Genomic DNA, 9,970 nt, shown 5'->3' on the forward strand with positions numbered 1-9,970 from the left:
ATTTTGGAGATGCTGTGAGATTGTAGGAAGCGTGTGGAGCCGGTTGAGATTTTCGTGATTAATTGGCTGAAGGCCTGACTCTATCATGGGCTTGGGCTGCACGGGCTGAAGAGTCCTAACCCAAGCCTAAGTTACTTGTTCCCCAAGAACTACGTGAGGCTTGATCCCTATAAATAGGGTACGTAGGCACTTGTATGAGACATGAGTCGACACTTGATAGAGAATAACAAACCCTATTCTTTCTTAAGGAGTCAACATACAAGCTCAGCCACCACCAAACAACCTTCCTTCGCCCTCAAATACCGTCCTTGATCCTTGTTCCGCCCATTAACCTCCACAACACTGTTATATGAAATTATCCCTATAACAGGTCCCTAAGCATCATATTTACAACAGGGGAGGATGCACATGTGGTGACTTTGGACATAGTTCGACAAGCACTCCAATTTCTAGAAAACTGCACTTATTCAATAGTTGAGGAGCCAGCTCTTCAACAGCTACTGGCCAATATGGGCTATGAGAAAAGTTTGTCAAAGCTTGGGCAGTTGAAGAGACCCTATATCAGGAGGGAGTGGAGCTTTTTCTTTGACTGCATCACAAGAACCTTTACAAACAAGTGTTCAAACTTTGATGCAATTCCTATCCTAAGTCAGCAAATTGGGTATACTCTGATTACTCAATCTCATTTTGATTATACTAATGTTTTACTAGGATTCATCAGTGATAGGATAACAGAAGATAGGAATACAGTCTATTTTGCTAGATTCTGTCAACTTATTTACAGTTTCTGTTACTCTGATGCTCCCCAATTAACAAGTGAGTTGATTTCACCATTTAAACTTGCTAAAAGAGCTTTTACTGATTTATTATCAACTAATAATAAGAAAACTATTCTAAGACCCCTCCAAATTCCACTATCAGTCAAACAGTTTTTGGTAAACTCTGACCCAAACACCTATACTTCCATATATCCTGATGTCCAACCATCCCAACCTCCATCAGCACCTCCAACCACTACACAATCAACCGCCTCTCAACCTCAACCAACTCAACCTACCATCAGAACATACTTCCAATCAGCTCAATCCTCACAACAACAACCATCAGCACTTACCATCAGACCTTCATCTTCCAAGCCTAAGAGGGCAAAGTCTGTTTCTGAACCTCCACCAAAGAGAAGGAAGATGATTCTAAGGGATGAGTCAGATGATAAGAAGCACAGGTTCATACATCAGAACTTGTGATAGAAGAAGTTGAAGGGTCAACCCATCAGAATTTAGATGAAGCTGCGGGTTCAGGTACTTTGAAGAGGAAAACTTTAAGTTAGATGCAGATCAAGTAACTCCTTCATTATCAAGGAGATTAAAGAAAATGAGGGAAAAAAGGCAAATGGCTAAGCCTCCATCTGAGGATACTACTGAAGCTGAGGAAGGGGATCAGGAATCTCTGATCTTAAAGCCAATTATGATTGAATCTCTGCCACTTCCAGCTACAGCCAAAGACACTGTTAATGATACAGTGATTACTCCTACTGTCTCTCCAGTCAGAGAAACAACAGTTGAAGATTTAGGATTAAGTCCTGAAATTGACCTTCAAAGGCTGATTATTCCTACTATTTTATTTCTGGAAGCTCCAACCACAGCAGCTCAGCCATCTACAGTCAATTCTCCTATTCTATAGGATGAGATACCAACAACTCCTATTCTGGAGATAAATTCTGATGATCAGAATTTAGACGAAGTTGTTCCAGAATCTCCAGTTGCCTCACATACTCTTGTACTGTCAGAAGATAATGAGTCTTCTTCAAGTTCTGAAGACAGTGTTTATGTTGATACTCCAGCTCCCATTCTAGGAAAGGAGGCACTTATTGAGAAGTTTGTTGAGCAAGTGATAAGTGGCATTTTATACCACTTAGAGCATCTTGTAACGGCTTGAATTGGTGTCTTGAACTCGAGTATTTTGTGTATTTAATGCGTTTTGAGTGTTTTTGTATTACAGGGTGTAAATTGCTTCGATAGGAGGATTTCATCAAAATAAGCCTAGGGAAGTACTTGGGATCAGTTGCGGGGAGTTGTGCGAAGAATTCAGCAAAAATAGAAGCAAAAATTGGGATTTTCCAGAAGGCTTGCAGGTGCCCGCCTGGAAGGAGCAGGCGACCGCCTGGTAGTAGGCGCCCGCCTGGAAGGAGGAGGCGGCCGCCTGGGTTTGTAAATTCAGATTCTGGTTTTTATAATTCAAGTTCTATTAGGCTTCTGTGACTGCTGTTTTTTGTGGACTCTTATATAAGTAAACTTGGAAGACGTTTTGAAGAACAAGTAACAAGGAGAGAAGATTAAGAAGACCATTTTAGCACGCAACAACGAAGAAGAGGAAGCATCCATTTACCTTGTGATTCTTTTAATTCGTTATAATAGTGGATGCTAGTTTTCTTTACTCTTTGAATCTTAATACTCTTGTGACGTACTCTGTTTTTATTAAGTATTTTTAGTAGTTTATATCGTTGTGTTATTATCATGTTTTCATATGAACCCATGGTGACGATGAGTTCTATCATGGGCTAATCATGATCATGGGGTCATAACGAATTTACTATAGATTTCTTTAGTTAATTATTCAATACCTAGGTATGTGGTGATTGTATGATATCTAGCATAGGTTGTGCTTATTCGTCTTATATGCGTCGCGAACATATAAGATAGTTTGTTAATCTCTTGTGAAGCGACAGTGAATCTTGAGATTTAGAACTTGCCATGCTAGCATAGGTTCATGTATTGTATGCATGATTAGTGGGTAACTCTAACCATTTTGCTTGCCATGTGTTATCATAATGAATAAATTGTGCTTAAATCGTTATATTGTCAAATTCTGTAGACATATAGGGTCTCAACATAATTGATGCATATTCAACTTCTATCTTAATTGTGGGTGCTTGGTAGAATGGTATTCGTACAACGAAAGTTGGCGTTTATCAGTTTCGTGTTGTTCGATTAATATCATCACCATTACATGCTAAGGGTAATAACAATAACTATTGAATGAAGTAGTAATAAAGTTATGATCTCATGTGTGTTTAATATTGTTAAATTTAAGTGTTTAATTCTCGTAGTTAATATTAGTTAATTAACCTTAATAGTTATTGTCTTGACATTGAAGAGTAATCATACATTGGTGAGTAAGTGTTAATTAAATATAATTAATCAGAGTCTCTGTGGGAACGAACTAGAAATCATTCTTTATTACTTGTGAATGCGTATACTTGCGTGATTTAATTAGCGCATGCTTTGTGCCTAACAGCAAGCTGCTCCTATTCCTTGGGAAGATATTCACAGAGGTGTGGAGTGGACCAAGAAGTGGAATTAAACTGATTTCATTCCAAGCTCTAAAGTTCTGACAGAGCACATTGTTAAGGCTGATGAGCTGATGACAATTTCTGATTTTAAGACTCAACTCAAAGTCACAGCTCTAAGTGTCAAGTCTCTTCAAGGTCAACACTCTACAACTCATGAAAAGGTTGACAAACTTCTTGAAAAGGATGAAAAGCTGGATATGGAGACCAAGCTTGATAAAAAGAGGTTTATCAGACCTATTTCTGAGAAAGTTGAAGCCATTGAGAAGATTCAAGAACAGCAACAGGCCCAAATTACTGAGGTCCTGCAAAATCAAGCTTCTCAAAAGGATCAACTGGATGAAATCCAATCTTCATTTGAACTTCTTCTCTCTCTCCTACTACCTGATGATGCCAAAAAGGGGGAAAAGGTAAGTAAGTACAAATGCTCAATCACTAAGATACTGAAGAAGAAGGATGACAAAGGTGATGACCAGGGAAACTCTGATAAGAGTAGAGGTCAAGGGCAGAGTAGCAAGTTTTCTTCAAGGAAACTAAATACTGATGCAAGCAAATCTTCTACTCAAAATAAGACAAGTTCTGAAGCTGCTTAAACTTAAAATCTGATAGCAAGTGCTGATATATAAAATCTGATATCAAGTTCTGATAAACAAAGTCTGATGACAAAAACTAATGTTCTGATATAAGGTGGAAGTCAAGACTCTCAGAAGTTTTTGCAAACTCTGAAGCTAAAGGGGAAGCAGACTACTGTCTACTACAAAGGTCCCAAGATTCAGACACCTGATGAAGAAATTGCTAGAAGATTATTTCTGAAGCATAATCCTGGAATGGATTTAGAAAATCTCAAGAAGGAAGAAGCTAGATTTAAAGCTGAAAAGACAAATCTAAAGCCAAAAGCTTCTGTTGCAAAGAAACCTCCAAGGCCTAAGGAAAAAGGCATTGTGATCAAGGAGAAGTCAAATACTGAGGCATCAAAGCCCAAGACTATATAACAGACTGAGATTGATCCCAAAGACAAAGGGAAGGGAAAAGTTGATGAACTAATAAAGCCACAGGAGATGAAAATTCCTCAAATCCTGATGAAACCTGTGTACAAACTGGTTCAAGTTCATGATGATACTCTTGTTGAATATAAAGATGTTCAAACTCTGAAAAGAAGGAAGATTTGTGAAGAATCAAAGACAACCTCTGACAGTGGTCAAGTTGTTCAGAGTGAAGAACTGCAAGCTACAACAGAAACAGCAAGTTCTGATAAAGTCATCAAGACATCAACTTCTGACATAGCTCAAGTTGATTTAGACAAGATGAAAGTAGATGATAAAAATAAACTTCTATGGAAAATTGTCAAACCATCAGATCCAAAGAAAAGCCAATTGATGTCTGATTTCATGACTATTGGGTTAAATGCTAGAGAACCAAGAGACGGCGCTGGACTAGGTTCTGATGAAGCTAAAATCAAGACAGGAGTTGAAGTTGCTACTAGAGATCCATTTTTGCTAACTGACAAACCTCTTGAAGATGTTACACAGAAACACCTTAATAAGGTTATCTCTGTTCAAGTGGTACTGGATGCTCATGACAAGCACAATGTCAAGGAAAATCTGATTCTATTTCTTGAAGATGGAAGGACATATCAGATGTCAGAATCAGATGTGCTAAACAAATCTCTGAAAGAACTTCAATTCTTTCATTATCTTCTAGAGATAAAGTCTGATATTACCAGGAGATGGTCAACATTCATAATGAAGACCATAAGAGATAAAGTTAGAATTTCTGGTTTAAGGGTTACAAAATTCATTCCTAATATTGTTGAAGATGATGGAAGTGAGATTTCAATGAAGAAGGATTCTGCTAAACTTGAAGTGATACTGAAAGAGAAATGTCTATGCTACAATGAAGATTCTTCTCATCCAAGGGTAAATAAGACTGGATGATGGTTTATAAAGAAACCATATTTCTGCTCTAAGGACTGCAATCTACCAAATTAGAAGTCAGAATGAAGAGTTGAAGCAAGTCAAGACTACACTATCTCAAGTCCTGAGGATTAAAGAAGAAAAGCTGATATCAAACTTTGTCAAGAATCATTTTGGATTCAGATTGACTCAGTGAGATTGGTAAAAGCTACAAGGACTATAAGTTGTAGTTAGTTATCTAGTTAAACTCTTATCTGCATTTGTACTTAAATGTTTTTAACATCATCAAATCTATTAACTTGTATATTTTGCATAATTTACAAGTTGGGGGAGATTGTTAGATATATTTGAGATGTCATGTCTAATATGATTTGTGTTTAGTTTTCAAAACTTAACAACAGGACATATCGGGACTTACTGGAAGTCAGAACTTAATATCAGAACTTAAGGTCATATCAGAACTTAAGTGCGGGAAGACTATCAGTTAAGGAATGAAGCTGATTTACAGGAGAAGATCGAGACTAAAATAATAGAAGATATGCATGGAAAGAGTTAGAGGACTATAAGACTTGTAGAAGATATCTGATTGATATATTTTAGGAGACAGAATTGTATTCCATATCAATTATAAGTTATCTTATAACTGTGTACTATATAAACACAGACTTAGGGTTTACACTATATGTGTTATCATTATCGAGAAGATTATACATTGTAACCTAGCAGCTCTTAGTGATATTTGTTCATCACTTAGAGAGAACAACAGTTCATATTATATCAGAGTTTATTGAATATACTTGATCTTTGTTACATACTTGTGTTAAATCGATTTGATTGTATAAACACTGTATTCAACCCCCCTTCTACAGTGTTGTGTGACGTAACAGAGTTAGACTATTAGGAATAGTCTAAGTTTAATAAATAGGTTAAGGTGATAAATAGAGTTAGGGCATTGAGTCAATTGGAGGTTTTATTTAACCCTAATGTTGTTTTCTTGGCTATTATTTTATGTTTCATCTCAGGACCCTAGTAGTGGTAGTGATGCTGATTCTGAGGATAGTTTATTTCCTGGTTCCCCCGTGGACTCTATTCTACCCCCATCAGTGGAGCCCCTGTATATTAGTTCAATCCCCTTACGAGGATCCATCTGGGAGCAGTGAGGCCCCTATGCCTATTATTCCCCTGAGACCAATTCCAGAGACCCCAGCCTCGGAGCAAGAGCCTGTTGTACCTATGCCTGCCCATGTTGGTAGTAAGCTAGCTCAGGACCGAGACTTTGTGTACTCTTGGATCCCCGAGTTGAGATCATTGGTAGATAGGTTGGCACGTGAGTCTAGGCAGCAGCCGTTAGTGTTGGAGACCGAGTGGATAGTTCATATTAAGATGGTGGAGTAGGTCATCCGTAGACGGTTGGATGAGGGACCATCTTCCAGTGATGCTGAGGCTGAGGCCCGGAGGGTTCATAAGATCATTCGTTGGATGTTATTAGTGTTGAGGAAGATTCTTGATTTTGATGGTTAGTGAGATTGTGAGATCAGACAGGACATCTGGGGGAGCCCGTAGTTGTTATAGTTTCTTCTCAGCGCCGGTAGGATTTGGGATACTTGGTAAGATGTCGGGATCCCTTTTTCTTTTCATGATGTATTGTACTTCAGAACTTAGTGTTGGTTATAGTAGTAGTATCTAGGTAGAAGTTAGAGGTAGATAGGGGGATATTTTCCAGTTTTTCCTCTGTTAACCCTGCTATGTTATTGTACCTTATTCCCAGAACTTAATGTATTGGAACTATTTATCTATGTACTTTGATTATCTTGCAAGAAGCCAATGAATCCCCTGAACTATCTATCTATGCATTCTGTTTCTAAATTGTGAAATCTTAAGTTTCTTAAACTGTTTTACATATCATGTTTCCTAAGTAACCATATTCGAACATCTTTGTGATAATACACCTTATGTCATGTGAGAACCCTTATCGGTAAGTGAATTATGTAGTAATAGGATTGCATGAGCAACTGGGTAAAACCTAAAACCCGTAAAACTATTTCTAAAAGACTCTTTATTGTTATATATGCCATGCTATCGTATTGCTAAATAATTGCTCATTAGGTTTATAAAATGGCCACTTCACCAAATCACCAAGAAGAAGAAACTCAAATTCAAAACCAAGAGCAAAACCAAGACACCCCTATGATGAACCGACTCTTCCAACTTTTGCAACAACCCTCAGCCCCTAGAGTCGGGAACTTCAAACATTTTCAATATGTTCATCCCCCAGAGTTTCTAAGTTTTCCAGATCCGATTAAAGCTTAGTCCTGGTTGAGAGAAATGGAGAAGGCCTTTGAGTTAGTGGAGGTCAAGAATGATAAGAAGGTGTAGTATACAAGTTATTACCTTAAGGATGAGTTAGTTACTGGTGGGAATCTACTAAAGCGTTGCTTGAAGGAGAAACTATATCTTGGGAGAAGTTTATGGAGCTATTCGTGGAGAAGTATTTGCTAAGTTACATGCCAGACCAGTTGGAGATGAGGTTTTTAGATTTAAAGCAAGAGAATATGATGGTAGCTGAATATGAAGTAAAGTTTTCAGAGTTAGCAAGGTTTGTGCCCAAGTATGTGAATACAGAAGCGAAGAAAGCTAAAAGATTTCAACAAGGACTTAAGCCATAGATTCATAGTCAAGTGGCTCTTCTTGAGATAAGTACTTACGCTACTTTGGTACAGAAAGCCATGATTGTAGAAGGAGAAAGAGAAGCAACTAAAAGGGAAAGTGAAGGAAAGAAAAGAAAGTTTGAGGATTCGGCACAAGATCAGGGAAATTCCAAGTTAAGAGGGAAGTTTTGAAAGAATGTGGGAAGTCAGAATCAGAAATTCCAGAAGTTTAAGCCTGGAAATGGAAATCAAAATAATCATATCAGAAAGCTGGTCAGCCAGCAAAGGACAATAGGCCCCAGATTTTAGAGTGCAAGACATGCGGAGAGAGACACCCTGGAAACTGTAATAAGCTCAACGTGACGTGCTTCAAGTGTAACCAGAAAGGACATTATTCATCTGAATGCACAAACGGTCCGGGAAAGCTGGAGTTGACTTGTTTTAAGTGTGGAAAAGTTGGCCATATGGAAAGGAATTGTAAGGAGCCTGTTCAGAAGGCAGATGTTCTTAGGATTGCTGGACCACCGCCTCCATCGGCAAAAATAGTCCAGCCAAGGGCACAGACGTTTAACATGACAATGAAAGATGCAGTGCAAGATGCGGATGTGGTAGTAGGTACGCTTGCTATAAATTCAGTAGAAGTTAAAGTGTTAATGGAATCTGGAGCTACTAAATCATTTATTTCTTAAAATGTTGTTGATAGACTAAAGTGTGTTGCGTACCCTTTAGAATCTAAATTGATTATAGAAGTAGAAAATCAAGAAAGAGTTACTGCCGATAGGATTTGTCCCAATTATGATATTGTTATAGAAGGTCGGCACTTTTCTGCTGACTTAATTCCGTTTAAGTTAGGAGAATTCAACGTTATTCTCGAAATGGATTGGTTAGCAAACCACGATGCGCAAATCGAGTGTAGAAATAAGAAAGTGAAATTGAGAACCAAGGACGGAGTTGAAGTGATAATCAAAGGAAAGAGGCAAGATAAGAAGTTTTTAACGGCAATTCAGACTAGAAGATTGTTACGACAAGGATGTAAAGCTTATTTGGCTCATGTGAAGGATGTAGAGAAGGAATCCTTATAAATCGAGGACATTCCTGTTGTTAGAGAGTTTCCTGACGTGTTTCTCGATGAATTACCTGGACTACCTCCGGATCGAGAGATTGAATTCACCATTGATTTGGCTCCTAGAAAATAACCAGTTTCAAAAGCCCCTTATCGAATGTCGCCCATTGAAATGAAGGAACTAGCAACGCAATTGCAAGAATTTTTAGATAAAGGAGTTACTCGACCGAGTGTTTTACCCGTGGGGAGCACCAGTGCTGTTCGTCAAGAAGAAAGATGGAAGCATGAAATTTGTGTATTGATTATCGCGAATTGAATAAGTTGACTATCAAGAATAAGTACCCTCTCCCGCGAATCGATGACTTGTTTGATCAACTAAAAGGAGGTACTTGTTTTTCAAAGAACGACTTAAGATCTGGATATAAGGCAAAAATATACCCAAGACGGTGTTTCGAAGGAGATACGAACATTATGAATTATTGGTAATGGCATTTGGATTGACAAATGCGCCAGCTGCTTCTATGGATCTTATGAATCAAGTGTTTAAGAAGTACTTAGACAAGTTCATAATAGTATTTATCGATGATATCTTGATTTATTCAAAGTCGGAAGCTGAACACATGGAGCATTTGAGGATTGCTTTGAAAATTCTGAGAAAAAAGAAATTGTGTGCGAAATATTCTAAATGTGAGTTTTGGTTGAAAGAAGTTTAGTTTCTTGGACACGTAGTCAACAGTGAAGGGATCAAAGTGGACCCTACAAAGATTGAAGTTGTTATGAATTGGGAAAGACCAAAGACTTCAACGAAAGGTAGAAGCTTTTTGGGACTAGCTGGTTATTATCGACGATTCGTTCAAGATTTCTCTAAGATCGCAGTTCCACTGATAAAGTTGAGGAGGAAGAATGAAAAGTTCGTTTGGACAGATAAGTATGAAGAAAGCTTTTAAGAACTAAAGAGAAGGTTAGTTTCTGCACCGGTATTGGTTCTTCCGGATGGGAA

Source organism: Apium graveolens, chromosome 2 (assembly GCF_009905375.1).
Source record: "Apium graveolens cultivar Ventura chromosome 2, ASM990537v1, whole genome shotgun sequence".
Lineage (NCBI taxonomy): Eukaryota > Viridiplantae > Streptophyta > Magnoliopsida > Apiales > Apiaceae > Apium > Apium graveolens.